Source organism: Emys orbicularis, chromosome 23, assembly GCF_028017835.1.
Source record: "Emys orbicularis isolate rEmyOrb1 chromosome 23, rEmyOrb1.hap1, whole genome shotgun sequence".
NCBI classification, from domain to species: Eukaryota; Metazoa; Chordata; order Testudines; family Emydidae; genus Emys; species Emys orbicularis.
In genome coordinates this window covers 245,519-250,065 of record NC_088705.1, presented here as the reverse complement: position 1 = coordinate 250,065, position 4,547 = coordinate 245,519, and the positions used below count along the sequence as shown (strand labels likewise).

General features: G+C 51.9%; 1 long non-coding RNA gene across 1 annotated transcript; it reads left to right on the top strand.

Annotated features, from left to right (window-relative positions):
- The first annotated feature begins 2,991 nt into the window (after window positions 1-2,991).
- On the top strand, window positions 2,992-4,196 carry LOC135893691 (uncharacterized). Its single transcript, XR_010562332.1, has 3 exons — window positions 2,992-3,072; window positions 3,438-3,555; window positions 4,115-4,196. It is a non-coding gene; the product is annotated as an uncharacterized LOC135893691 (long non-coding RNA).
- Window positions 4,197-4,547: the final 351 nt, after the last annotated feature.

Sequence of the window (4,547 nt, the reverse complement as noted above, 5' to 3'; positions counted from 1 at the left end):
TGGGAGGAGGATCAGCGGGAAGGAAAAGCCCAGTAAAAAAAGGTTAAAAAAATGGCAGCCTTTTGCTTGGGCTGTCCACTGGGGTGGAATGGGAGGGTGTATGGAGCCTCCCCCCCCGTGTTCTTACACGTCTGGGTGTGGAGGCTATGGAACATGGTGAGGAGGTAGGGGGGTTATACAGGGGCTGTAGCGGCACTCGGTTCTCCAGCAGCCGTTCCTGAAGCTCCACCAGACGCCGGAGCATGTCTGTTTGCTCACGCAGCAGCCCCAGCGTTGCTTCCCGACTCCTCTGATCTTCCTGCCGCCACCTCTCATCTCGAGCGTCTCTCCTCTCCTCACGTTGGTCCCTTCTGTCCTCACGTTGGTCCCTCATGTCCTCACGTTGGTCCCTCATGTCCTCACGTTGGTCCCTCCTGTCCTCACGGTCACTGGCTTCTTTCCTATACTTGCAAACCGTCTCCTTCCACTCATTCAGATGAGCTCTTTCATTCCTGGTGGATTGCATGATTTCGGAAAACATCTCTTCTCTCGTTTTTTTTTTACGACGCCTTATCTGGGATAGCCTTCGGGAAGGAGGAGGGAGGCTTGAAACATTTGCACCTGCTGGAGGGAGTGAAAAAAGGAGAGAATTTTTTTAAAAGATACATTTTTCAGAACAATGCTTATACTCTTTCACGGTGTATACTATTCACATTACATAGCACATGTGATTTCTGTGCAAGGTCGCATTTTGCCTCTTAATATTGAGTGCCTGTGGCTTTGCTGCTAGAGATCACAGACGCAGGTCGGGGCAACAGAATTCACCTTGCATGCTGCCATGGTAAGCCACTGTCTTTAGGCTTCTGCGCCCTGCTTTCCCACATACCAAGCAAAGCCCGTTGTGCTGCAGTTTTCCTGTTAGCTTGTTTTCTGCTGCTGAAGGTTAACACCCCCCCCCCCCATCCAATTCTCTGGGATGAGTGCTTTATCCCTCCCCCCACCGCCTGGCTGGTATCAGGGAAGATCCCAGCAGGAACCAAACTAACACCCCCCCCCCACCCGCCATGAATTCTCTGGGATGAGTGCTTTATCCCTCCCCCCACCGCGTGGCTGGTATCAGGGAAGATCCCTGCAGGAACCAAACTAACACCCCCCCCCCACCCGCCATGAATTCTCTGGGATGAGTGCTTTATCCCTCCCCCCACCGCGTGGCTGGTATCAGGGAACATCCCTGCAGGAACCAAACTAACACCCCCCCCCCACCCGCCATGAATTCTCTGGGATGAGTGCTTTCTCCCTCCCCCCACCGCGTGGCTGGTATCAGGGAAGATCCCTGCAGGAACCAAACTAACACCCCCCCCCCCACCCGCCATGAATTCTCTGGGATGAGTGCTTTATCCCTCCCCCCACCGCCTGGCTGGTATCAGGGAAGATCCCTGCTAGCAAAACGCGAAAAGCTCTGGGCCAATCCTCCCCCCCCCCCTTGCACTTGGCTAAATGCAGGGAAGGATTTCTTTTCAGCCACAGGCAAACAGCCCAGTAGGAACGGCCACCTCAGTCCCCTTAATTAAATTCCCTTATTTCAACCAGGTTACCCTAAGCGATATCACTCTCCTGAGGATTACACAGCAAGATAAAGAACGGATGTTGCTTGAATGCCAGCAAACACCGGGACCATACGCTGCCAGGCTCTGTCAGGCAATGATACCAGATTACTTGCTACTAGCATGGCGTGGTCAAGTGTCCTACCATGGAGGACGGAATAAGGCTGCACTGCCCAGAAACCTTGTGGCAAGGCTTTTGGAGTACCTCCAGGAGAGCTTCATGGAGATGTCCCTGGAGGATTTCCGCTCCATCCCCAGACATGTTAACAGACTTTTCCAGTAGCTGTACTGGCTGCGAATGCATCCCAAGTGCTCAGGGCAAATTAATCATTAAAAATGCTTGCTTTTAAACCATGTTTTATATTTTAAAAGGTAAACTCACCTGAGGTCCCTTCCATGGGGTCATGGTCTTGGGTGCTGGCTTGGGAGGCTTGGGAGGGTACTTCAGTCAGGGTGAGAAACAGTTCCTGGCTGTTGGGGAGAACGGAGAGCTGGGTGCTCTCTGCCAGCTCGTCCTCCTCCTCCTCCTCTTCCCCTTCCGCGGAATCATCAGGTGTCCCTGATGAGATTATCCCCAGCTCGGAATCCACAGTCAGAGGTGGGGTAGTGGTGGCGGCCCCCCCTAGAAATGCATTTAGCTCAGCGTAGAAGCGGCATGTCCGCGGCTCTGACCCGGAGCGACCGTTTGCCTCCTTTGCTTTTTGATAGGCTTGTCTGAGCTCCTTGACTTTCACGCGGCACTGATCTGTGTCCCTATTGTGGCCTCTCTCCATCATGCCCTTGGAAATTTTTTCATAAGTTTTGGCATTTCGTCTTTTCGAACACAGTTCAGCTAGCACTGAATCCTCTCCCCATATAGAGATCAAATCCAGTACCTCCTGTACGGTCCATGCTGGTGCTCTTTTTCGATTATCAGCCTGCATGGTTACCTGTGCTGATGAGCTCTCTGTGGTCACCTGTGCTCTCCACGCTGTGCAAACAGGAAATGAAATTCAAATGTTCCCGGGGCTTTTCCTGTCCACCTGGCCAGTGCATGCGAGTTCAGATTGCTGGCCAGAGCGGTCACAATGGTGCACTGTGGGATAGCTCCTGGAGGCCAATAACATCGAATTGCGGCCACACTAACGCTAATTCGAATTGACAAATTCGATTTTGGCGCTACTCCGCTCGTCGGGGTGGAGTACAGAAATCGAATTAAAGGGCCCTTTAATTCGAATTAAATGGCTTCGTTGTGTGGACGGTTCCAGAGTTAATTCGAATTAAAGCCACTAAATCCGAATTAAAGGTGTAGTGTAGACCAGGCCTAAGATACATGTGTGGTAAAGGCTGAGTACAAACATCTGCTTCCCTTTAGGTGGGGCTCGGTTTGTAATAAAAGTTTTCCTCCTTGTTCTGGGTGCAGAGGGAGAATTTCCCTATCTTGGGAGCAGCTGATCTTCTTGGACAGGGAGGAGCATGTTCACCTGAGCAGAGGCCTGGAACCGGAAAGGTGAGTACAGGTGGTGAGTTTGTCCTTCTTCCTATGTGTCTCTCTTTGAGCTCTCATATGTTGGCCAACATACTCTCTCTCTCTCCCCTTGTCCTGTCTCCTTGCATAGAACATGGGCAATGGTGCATGCTCACAGGCTTGGTCTGGGGCGTCTGCAACCCACTGGGGCATTGGGAGGGGGAAGAGAAGCATGATGGTACTAGATCCTCCATTGGTAGTGGTGGGGGTGACTGTGGGAGTTGACTGTCACTGTTCATCAAGTGGGGCTGATGTACAGTGGATGGGAGAGGGAGGGCAGTATCTCGTACACCAGTAGAACTTTGGGCAGTGATGGCTCCTGCTTGGGTTATATGCTGTGTTTGCAGAGGAATCGCCCAGGAGCCCCAGCCGGAGGAGAAACTGGAAGAAGTGAACCTGAGCAGCCTGGACATCCTTGTAAGCAGAGATGAACAGTCCTCCGCTTTGTCTTCTCCATGACTGGCTGTGAGTGAACAATTATGGCACTCTGTTGCTCATCCGTACCACTCTAGTTTTCTTCTACCATTCTCCTGCTGCTCTCTGGCCCTGCTGTATCACGGCACAGTGTCACTGTTGCTCCTTAAGGAAATGCTCTGTGCATTACCCCAGGTGTCCACCCAGTGCCACTGTTGCTCCATGGGGGAAATGCTTTGTGCATTACCTGGATTAGCCACCCAGTGTCACTGTTGCTTTATTTGGGAAATGCTCTGTGCAACTATACAGAGTGTCCACCCGGTGTCAATATTGCTCCATGAAGGAAATGCTCTGTGATTACCCGGGGTAGCCACGCAGTCTCCTTTTTGCTTCATGAGAGACATGTTCTGTGCAATTACACCGAGTGGCCACCTGGTGGCACTGTTACTGCCTGGTGTCACTGTTGCTCCACGAGAGAAATGATCACTCAGTTTCTGTTCATCCAGTGGGGCTGATGTAGATGGGATGGGAGAGAGAGGCAGGGATGAGGGCAAGATTTCACACACCAATAGAGATTTGTGTAGTGATGGCTCATGCTTGGCTTTTGAAGCTGCGCTTGCAGAGGAATTGGCCAGGAGCCCCAGCCACAGAAGAAGCTGGCACAAGTGGACCTGAGCAACCTGGACATCCTTCTAAGCAGATATCTGGGAGGCGGAAACCTGAGGACTGTTCATAATTGGCTATGAGTAAGAGGTCAGTGCTTTGAATTCCTCATGTGTGCTCCCTCTAGTTTTCTTCACAGACCGTGTGCTTCCACGTTGGGTAGGGGCTCTGTGGTATCAAGGCTGCGGAGGGGCAAGAGTCTACTCTGCAGAGTGACTATGTCGGGTGCCGTTAAGGGGGCCAATACAGGGAGGAGAAAAGGGAAAGAGACCTGAACCCTGATTACAGGGCAGTCACCCTTTCTTTAGTAAAATACTCCTCCTTTACACAATGGCGGGGGGAGGGGGAGTCCCCAATGTGAAAAGATCTGGAAATGAACA